The sequence below is a fragment of the Momordica charantia genome (genome assembly GCF_013281855.1).
Source record: "Momordica charantia cultivar OHB3-1 chromosome 2 unlocalized genomic scaffold, Mcharantia_2.0 BLBB01000002.1, whole genome shotgun sequence".
NCBI lineage: Eukaryota > Viridiplantae > Streptophyta > Magnoliopsida > Cucurbitales > Cucurbitaceae > Momordica > Momordica charantia.
The window spans coordinates 13,472,089-13,482,735 of record NW_028275160.1 but is presented as its reverse complement, the minus strand read 5'-3'; the positions used below and the strand labels follow the sequence as shown (position 1 = coordinate 13,482,735).

The following is a 10,647-nucleotide window of genomic DNA, read 5'->3' as shown; positions in this document are numbered from 1 at the left end:
GCTAGAGAACCGCGAATGGCGAAATACCTTTCTCAGGTAAAAAACGAGCTCGGCTGGTTTTCTAAATATGAAATTCAACAGATTCCACGTACTCAAAACGTCAACGCAGATGCGTTAGCTCTAAAGGGATGTAAATCCCGGAGCGGAAGCGGATCTTCGTTGCTGATTTTCGGGATACAAAACCAAAATTGAAAGAAGGAAAATACAGAGGAAACTCAGTACCTTTGAAGAACGTTTTTTTAACAAATTTCCGACGAACACCACCACCGAGCCTTCCTTGGTATCCTCTGGGTACGAGATTGTTCTTGTGGGAGAATATCTTTGGAACGAAAGGGAGAGATTGAGAGAGCTATTGAGAGAATTGGTGGGAGTTTTCCTTGGTTCTGTTCTGTAAACTCTTCTTCTCTTCTCCAACACACTTGAAGAAGAAGAGGGATGACGTGGGGTAACACCCCACGTCACAAAACCTCCCACTCTCCTGCAATTTTGCAGGGGAGTTAATATTAATATATATATATATATATATAATAATTAAAATATATATAATAATATATATATAATAATTAATATATATATATAAATAATTAATTAATCCTATTAATTAATAAATATTAGTTAATTATTAATCCAATTAATAATTAATATATATATATATCAAATAAATAATTAACTCTTAATTATTTATCACATGAATAGAATCATATTCTATATGATTTCTCTCATATAACCTATAGTTCTAATGTACATCTTATTCACATTATTTTTAACCTATAGTTTTAATATGAATCTCATTCATATTAATTTTATTTGAATCTCATTCAAATAATTTCTCTCATAATATATAGTTTTAATTTATTGTTAACTATATATTATAATGTATCAATATACATATAATCCCTTAAGTAATTTGAACAATTCAAATTCTTCCAAAAATTTGATTCTCGTTTTACCCGTTATGAGCTAGCAAGGGGACCTAATGGACCTACAGATCAGAAGCTCCAACGATGCAAGATAAATCGGTCAAACTCATATACCGAGTTAATCTAGATTCGTTAACTACAGGTCATTCCACTAAAGACCTGCAGTTGCACTCTTCTTACTGCAGAATGTTTTCGTGTCCATGGATATACGACCATTAATGACGAGTCAATCCTTCACGAGTGTTCGTAACTCAAGTTGGGTCAAATTACCGTTTTACCCAGGAGTTACATCTTACTCCTTAAACACCACTGCTCCTCTAATGAACAACCCGATTATGGTCCAACCAATAACCGGAAGTCCCTCTCGGCCATTGAGAGGGGGGGCCCCTTGTTCAAGTCCCGGAGTTAGGATTTAAGGGAGCACTCATCTACTCCCCTAAAGTTGGGGAGGAGTGCATTCCATCTTGTGAAGTTATGTTCCCAGCTCCCCACTCGGTCTCGTCCCCAAAATGGTAGGAATGTTGAGTCGGCGACTCGGGCCACTCTCACCCATACAGATCAAAGGACGAGCCCTCACGGGCAGGAGTCCATAACTCACTCAGCAATCTATTAGTTAACAGTGTTACATCTAAAGATTGCCTATTTCGTGGTCCGATCTTATACAAAGTCATTGTATAGGATACCCCCACTCACATGTCTCCACACGAACGACCTGGATCGAGTCATCTGTAACCTTTACAGAGTGGGCCGTATCCATAGTGTTGCCAGGATAAGGTACCCAGCCTTATCCATATACTATAGACCCTTTAGGTTATTCACGGGACATTATCCATTCATATATCAGGGGTATATCAAATATATACCCCGTATATCAACTATATACCCAGTATATATACTGTCCCGATTACATCATATAAATAACCTTGGATGTTTAGTTTATTGGATTTTGGACAATGCAAAGCTATGATTCAACAACAAATTTATTGAATAAAACTTTATTAAATAGACATTTGTTTTTACAAAATACAAACTACGAGTTTAGGGCAACACACCCAACAAGCTCGACTAGCTGCAGCTTATGAAACCGACCTAGGATGAACTGTACCGGTCAAGATTCTGCCCGAGCCAAGCATAGAAGCTCAGGAAGCAATGGATATCGACGAACAAAGGCAACCAGAAGAAAACTAGACGAACCCTTTGATCAAGTATTTGAGAGATGAGATTCTGCGTACTGAAAAGATAGAGGCCCACTAGCTACAACGATGAGCAGCTAGATATGTGCTTAAAGACGACAATTTGTTCAAAAGAGGCTACTATTGCCACTTTTAAAATGTCTAACGCCCGACGAAGCTGACTACGTCATGAGAGAGATACATGAGGGCGTTTGTGGGAACCATTTTGGAGCACGATCCTTAAGTCACAGAATAGTTTGACAAGGGTACTACTGGCCGACCATGCTAAATGACACGAAGCAATTCACCAAAAAATGCGATAAATGTCAATGGTTTGCAACAGTACCTACGCAACCGCCAGAGCCTCTAACAAGCATAATGAGTGCTTGGCCCTTTGCTCAGTGGGGAATAGACCTTATAGGACCTCTCCCACTAGGAAAGGGCCAGACCAAATTTGCAGTAGTGGTAGTCGACTATTTTACTAAATGGGCCGAAGCCAAAGCCTTAGCTACAATTACTGAGAAAAAGGTCACTGACTTTATCTGGAAGACATAATTTGCCGCTTTGGAATACCCTACACCATTATTAGTAATAATGGGAAGCAGTTCGACAATGCTGCCTTACGAGAGTTTTGTAGGGAGTTGGTCATTAAGCACATTTGTTCCTCGCTAGCGCATCCACAAGCCAATGGGTAGGTTGAAGCAGTCAACAAAATCATCAAAAGAACTCTAAAGACCATATTAGAAAAACTTAAAGGGTTGCGCAGTAGAACTTCCCAACGCGTTATGGGCTTACAGAACAAAACCTTGTACTTCGACAGGAGAAACATCGTTTTCACTGTCATTTAGCTCTGAAGCGGTAGTGCCAGTAGAGATTGGTCTCCCCTCCTCAAGGGTAGAATAGTTCAGCCTACTTGAAAACAATGAGTCCGTGCAGCTCAACCTCGACCTATTAGAAGAACATCGAGAAATAGCACGACTATGAACGACTGAATACAAAAATCGAATAGCTCGATACTACAACTCGAAGGTTAAAAAACGTGACTTTAAAGAAGGTGATCTAGTGTTAAGAAAGATCATGCTTAATACCAAAGATTCAACTAGCGGGGCGTTGGAAGACCAACGGAGGGCCCATACAAAGTCACTAAGGTTGTTCGAACAGGCACTTATGCTTTGGAAGACCAACAAGGGAAGGACTTACTACACCCATGGCACACTCAGCACCTCAAAAGATACTACCACTAGTTCGACACGTTTGTTCTAGACATTTTATGTTGTTCCATTATTTTGGCCAACTAAAGTTATTGTAACTAAATCTTCGACAAGACGATCTTTTTACTAATAAAGTCTCTGACATTTGACATAATACTTGAGTTTTTAATGTTCATTCTGAAATAAATTTCTCAAGTAGGGGGCATTATATGTAAATATTTACATATCTATGATATCTACATATCTATGGCCAATCAAGAAACTCAAAATTGAGACATACCTAGAAGCAAGGCGATAAGCTAAGTGCTAGGGAAAATAATCACAAGGTGCTGAAAAAGGCATGCGTACAGGCCCAACAGGGTTAAAACAAAAGGCAGACATGCCAAATCAATCAATGAAACCCAGGGATAGAAAACCATTTGGTGAAAACCAAAATAGGTTAAAAACCTAGGGATGTTGATTAACTAAGGGTAAAAACCAGCAAAAGCCAAAATGTTAGAAACCCAAGGCCGACTAGACTCAGGGTATAAAACCATTGGCAAAAGCCAAATAGGTTAGAAATCCAAAGAAGTACCACTGGCCCTGCTGGAAGTTAAATCTCAAGGCCAAAATCAAACGGTAAAAACTAACCGTATAGTAGTGCCTGAGAGACTTGATTATAACCAACGAAAATTGGAAAAACTCCCAATTCATGAAGTAATATCAACAAGCTCAAGATACAAAACCAGTAGCAGGAACCAACCAACTAAAATCCAAAATTGGACCAAAAGCTTTTGGTAGAAGCTCTGTGAATTAGAAACCTTGACATAATTAGCCACTGATATGCATATGAATTATGCTAGGTTACATGATGATCTCGTGGTGACGACAAGTGACAAGTACTCTCAAAATAAAGATCTTGACACAATCATTTGACTTATGTTTTGAGGGTGGGGCCATTGTTATAGAGAACAAAAACGACCCATAACGAGACAAGAGATCAAAGCCCGAGATCATCAACAAGGGAGACCGGCCCATAACGTAATGGGCCAACCCACGCCAAAAGACGACCCGACGCCGAGACCATCGCGGCGCCTCGACGCCGACCCACCTTCTCGGCGTCGAGGCGCTAGCCTCTCACCTTGGCCTTCAGGCCAAGGTACAATGCGGTTTCCTCCACTAGGATCTAATGGCAAGAGGTTAAGCACCCCTGTTCAGGGTCGAGCCCAGCATCGACCCTCTCCTGTTGATTAACAATCGTTGGGCCTTGATAACATAGAGCTAGATCTCAACTAGAAGGGTCTGATGGGATCCTTCCAGCAATTATAAATAACTGTGTTGCCTAACCCTAAGGTAAGGTAGTCTCCATACAAGAAACTGACTATTTCTCTACACTTCCTCACTGAGTTAAGCATCAGAGCCCGTGTGACAAAGGTCACACTGGTTTAGATCGGGTTTGTTTTGCAGGTATTCGCTCCCTTAATCATCGAGTTCGGTGTGTGAAGGAAGGAGAACCGAAAGGTCGCAATCCACGCATCAACAGAAGTCATGTGAATGTTTACTTGAATATCAAATATTATTAATTTATTTCTTTACATATTTGATGTCATGGGTTTTGTATAATTATTATTTTCATAAATATTATATTATTTAGGATATCAATATGTTATCAAAACATCATATAGTACATTTATCAAAATTTATACGTAATTATACCTTTTCAAATTTTGTAAGTGTCTAAACTCGAGAAATCGTGATAAACTTGAAAGCCCTTGAATTTTTTTTAACAATAGGAAGAAATGTAAAAATGGGAGAATAAAATTCAGCAAATGGAAAAAAACAAAAAAACCAGAAGTTATAGAAAAATATATGCTACAAAATTGGTCATACTAATTTTAATGGCCAACTTTTGCTATTGCCAATATAAATTTAGCTGAATTGAATGACATATACTTCTTGAAAGGTTCAAACTCTACTCTCGACTGTTGTACTTAAAAAAGAAGAAAATAAAAGGCTAACCTTTACCATTCCTTACATCAGGGTATTAAATTTCCATCGACGTGAAGAATAAATCGATATTTCTATAGTATCGCAAAAACTATCGATAAAATATAAAAATATATAAAAAGAAAATATCACTAATATTAATAGTAATCATTTTAAACTTATTTAGAAGGAATGAAATGGTCCTTTGTTAATTTAGATATTTTTTACAAAATTTTTAGTTTTATAACATTTTCAGAAATGTCCATTGATACGAACATTTTATCAATATTTCTATGAAATTGAGAACTCGACATCGTTGACATCGACATTTAAAACCTTGTCTTACGTTACATATTGAGTTCAGGTTTGTGATTATTGATTTCTGTCGGTGTAGGTACAAGCGATGCAGAAACCTTTTTTTGCCGTTTCTAAATTTTAATATAGCTAGATTTGGTATATATATATATAGATAGAGGGCAGTTGCAAATATAGAAAAATAGCATCCACATTTCGTTTTTTCAAATATAGCATTTTTTTCAACAAAAATGAAGGTCCAATTTTAAAATTACAACTTTACCCTGCAATATATCTGATATACATATGTAATATATCTGCAATTGATATAATAATGATATACAATTGATTTACTTCTCATATAACTATGATATCTACTGAACTTCTAACATAGTTTACCATTGATATATGTATGCTAATCGTTGATTTACCACACCGAATATTTATATATCTGTGATATATACTTGATATGTCTCTAATTTACCATTGATATACAAATGATATACCACTAATATAACTATGATATCTACTTATATAACTTCTTATATATTATTATATGATTTACTACTAATATAACACTGATATATATTTGATATATAGTTAATATGCTTCTAATTTACCACTGATATATCTCTGGTATAACCATGATATCTATTAATATAATTATCATACCTGTGTGATGATATAATACTATTATATCCATTATTTTTCATATGAAAACAATGGTGCACAAAAAAAATTGAAATATAAAGTTATTGTATAAAAGGTTTATGTGGATCATGCACGTAACAAAAAAAAAAGGTTAGAAATCTGATATACTTTATAAATTTAAACAGTTGATATCTCTTATCTTTAGTATCTAATTAATATTAATATAGAATAAATAGTAGTACTCTAGTAATTAACATTATTGATAATATTAGTATATCAATCAAAAAATTACAATGGTAAACTAGAATTTAAACAACTAATATACCACTAAAAATTAACATTTGATATACCTTATACTTAGTATATCAGTTGCAAATATATTTAGTATATCGTAAATTAGAGTTACATCATATATATATATATATATTAGTGGTATAATACATACATCTGATAATGTATATCATGAATACATTTGATAATGTATATCAAGAGTATATCAGATGTATATTAGAGGTACAACAGATATAGAAATGGATGTATATCAGATACGGATATACATTGGATTTATATCATATATCATAACGGTAAAATCGGAAATAATAAAAATTTCGAAAATAAAAATTCAAATATTTTGCTATATTTTAAATTTTGAAACATTGGTGATATTTTTTGAAATACATGAATTATTTTTGCTACCGACTACAATTACCTTTTTTTTTTAATGTCGTTACTTTCCTTTAGTTAATTAAAAGGTCATTAAGATATCTCTACTTCTCCCAATAACTCGTACGTTCAAATTCGATCCCACCTCACATGTGATGTCACATTCTTGAAAAGAAAACTATAATAATGATCATTATAATGTATCTATATATATATAAGGATTCTGAACTAAACACAGAGTCATGGCTTTTAAAATGGACAACATTTTTTAATTGAAACATTACAAACTTAACATATAACAATGGTTAACAAAAGAGAATTGAAGCATGAAATTAAAGTGGAATACATGTATCCAAGGAGAAAACATACAAGAGGAGGCAACGCAGCAACTTGAATATGAAGTGTGTTGGAAGATGCATGGCATCTGCCTTCCAAGTTTTTGCCAAGTAAAATACTCATTCCCCATTTCTTACATTTATGACATATGTAAGCTCCAATCTTCGCAAAGATGTAAGGTTCTCCAACCATTGTGGCAAAGTTTGGGTGTTACCAAAATCTTGAATCGATGGATCTTGGCTCCCACCCTCCAACTCATCAACCAATTTAAGCTTCAATTCTCACGATAATCAAAACTACTATGGATCCAATTCTTTTCGACGATTCCATAAATGTTTAATTCCTAGTTAGTGCGGTGGGCTAACTTCTGTGGCAGCATGATTCTTAAAGAAGAAACCATGTCTATATTTTCAAAATTTAAGGTCAAAGAAGACAAGTCACTTATATCCAAATACTGGATTGAATGACAACATTTTAGTCCATTGGGAAGTCCGCCTAATTTTGTACATTTATAGATAATAACAGTGGTAAGGTGCTTGTCACCATTCCCATCACATGAACCAAAAAGATCATCTGGAATGCTCACTAGTTGGTAGCAATCAGAAATATGCAAAAATTCAAGACGAGGAAACAAAGTTGTAACATTTGATGCAACTTTCGCTTCTTCCCATTGCATTAGCCTTCTCATATGATGGATACTAAATTTCTTCCACTTGGAGAACAATGTCTTTTGGTTGGAGTCATTAATTCCTCCGTAGAATTAGTTGCCTATACTTCGTACATTTTCTAAGCCAGAGATAGAAAGGTCCTCTCAGTTGGGTAGTTGCCCAAGCATTGGAAGGCTTTTACAATTGTGACAATAATACAGGCTTATTGTTACTAAACTCTCCACAAAAATCTTTGTTTGGGAAGCATTCGCCTTGAAAGTTGTGAATACTGAAAGATTGTAAATTTTTGGGAGGTTGCAGTCCTTCCAACACTTCAAAATCTTTGTGGTTCTTCTCATCTTCACTTTGATCAAGCAAACCAACACAGGGATAGCTGATGTAACTTCTCTTTTTCTACCAATTTTGCAGTCTTGGCTTCCTCTTTACTTTCAACTCGTTCTAGATCGACAAGTTGCAAACTACCCTTCAAGTTTTTCAAAGGTCCAAGCTCTGTAATTTTACAACCCTTCTCAAAACCTACTATAAAATATGATAATGTTTGAAGTTGAATCAATTGGCTCAAATGTGGAGGCATATGTATATAGGAAAAAAATTCCAAATGTCTCAAATTAACCAATTCTCTAAAATTCTTCGAAAAATGTACAATTATGTCTCTCATCAGTGGTGTTTGCAAATTATAAAATAAATTCTGGGAGCTCATTTATTGAACAGCCTGATATGTCGAGATATCTCAAGTGCTTCAATTTATCAATTAAGTTTGGTAATTCTTCAATAGATATTGAATTCATCGTCAAAACATGAAAACAAACAAACTTCATCATCTTATCATGAATCACCTTCTCTATTATGTGAGGTATCGTCTCTTTGTAATAAATTATGGTGCGTAACTTGTTTGCAATTTTTTTATTCTCCTTCGTCCAAAGTTCGCTATACATTAAATTACTAGAATAATCTAGTTGCAATTTAGTATCATTTGAAACATCACATGCAATATCATGTATAAGATCATGCATCTCTTACACTTTATAATTCTCCCTCTGCCATCTTTAACAACATCTTGAAATAAGCAATGAGACAACAAAATGTTTTAGTACCTATCTCCTTCATCTTCCATTGTTTTATTGCTTCTTCCTTCTTGTAAATGAATAAATCTCTGTGCCATCCACATTTGAATTAGTTGTTCTTTGTTAAACACAAAATCTTTAGGGAAATTTGAACAATAGGCAAAACATTGCTTTAAAGAAAATGATGTCAAGCGATCCACACTTGATTTCAATATGGCCGATAAAGTAAAACTTTCCTCTTGAAATAGAGTACTTATTTCACTTTCCAATATCGTCACCCATCTATCATAGTTTCCTTGAAATTTTACTGCTCTCCCCAAAACTCTTGCAACTAATGGTATGCCACCAATTTTTTTAACCAACCCTTGTTGAAAAAAACTTTCAAACTTGAAGTTATTGGTAGTCCATTTGAATTTGCACTTTTTTTTAAATAATGACCAACACTCATCGTCAGAGAGTTTACTTAAATGATGAGTCTTATCAAAATGTTTTCTTATCCTCTCGTGGTGGAAGACCAACTTCGCCAACGTCGTTTTTCCCAATCCACCCATACCAACAATGGGTAAGATGGATGTAACATGTCTATTTGTAGCATCCATCACTTGATTCACTATGCTTGAAACTTCAACATCCCTACCCACAACATCAAAATCATCCAACTCGGAGACTGTCTCTCGAAGTTGGCTAATATCAATCTCTGTTTCTGCAGATTCGCTGGCAACAAGTCCCAAAGAACCTGCCTCGTGATAATGTTTGCATAACAAGTCCGAAATGTTATTCATTCTATTTGCCATCTTGACACGAAAGACAAAAGCATTGTTAGAAGGGGACAGAAAGTTACGTACCTTCTTCACTTTTGCTGTTTGCACCTTTTGTCGAAGATCTTCATAAACAAGCTCGTCTAGTACATCCTCAGCTTGATGAATAAGATGTTGAAGTTTGTCGACCCACAGCCTCACTGAATCACTATGCAATTTTCTTTCGTGATATCATGTAAGAAAGTTTCAGTCTTGAGTAGCCATTCTTTCAGCTCCTCAAGATCCTTCTCCATCCCCATGCGAGCCCAATTTGCTCAGCACAAAGCTTCGCAAACTCAGCCATCACTCTGATCTTACTTTTTGCACAAAATTGCAGCGTGAGAAGATTTGGGGAAGATGATCCAAAATTTATAATCCATGGGGTTTATAAATCAAATTGGATTTGGGACAGAGGAATCTACTCGACAAGAACTGTTGATGCGTGAATTTAAGGGAACCGATACCTGCAAAACCAAACCGATCTAAACCGGTGTGACTCCAAACCGATCTAAACCGGTGTGACCTCAGTCACACGAGCTCCCGATGGAGAGTTGAGAAAATAGTGAGATAAATCACTTGCCTCTCTAGGGTTAGGCTGCCCCACTATTTATAGCTGCGAGGGGAGGTTCCAAAACCTTCTGTAGCTAAGCCCTAATTCCGAATTGTAAGGCCCAACGATTGTTTAATCAACAGAAGAGGGTAGATGTTGGGTTCGACCCCAAACAGGGGTGTTTACTCTCTTGTCGCTAGATCCGAGCAGAGGAAGTCGCACTGCACCTTGGCCCGAAGGCCAAGGTGAGAGGCCGACGCCTCGGTGCAGTGGGGTCGGCGCCTCGGCGCCGGTTCGTCTTTTGACATAGGTCGATCTGCCCTTGTCGATGATCTCAGACCCTCGATTATTGTATC

At 36.0% G+C, this 10,647-nt stretch overlaps 1 pseudogene; it reads right to left on the bottom strand.

Moving 5' to 3' along the window:
- Window positions 1–8,873: 8,873 nt before the first annotated feature.
- Window positions 8,874–10,647, bottom strand: LOC148212855 (putative disease resistance protein RGA3; annotated as a pseudogene).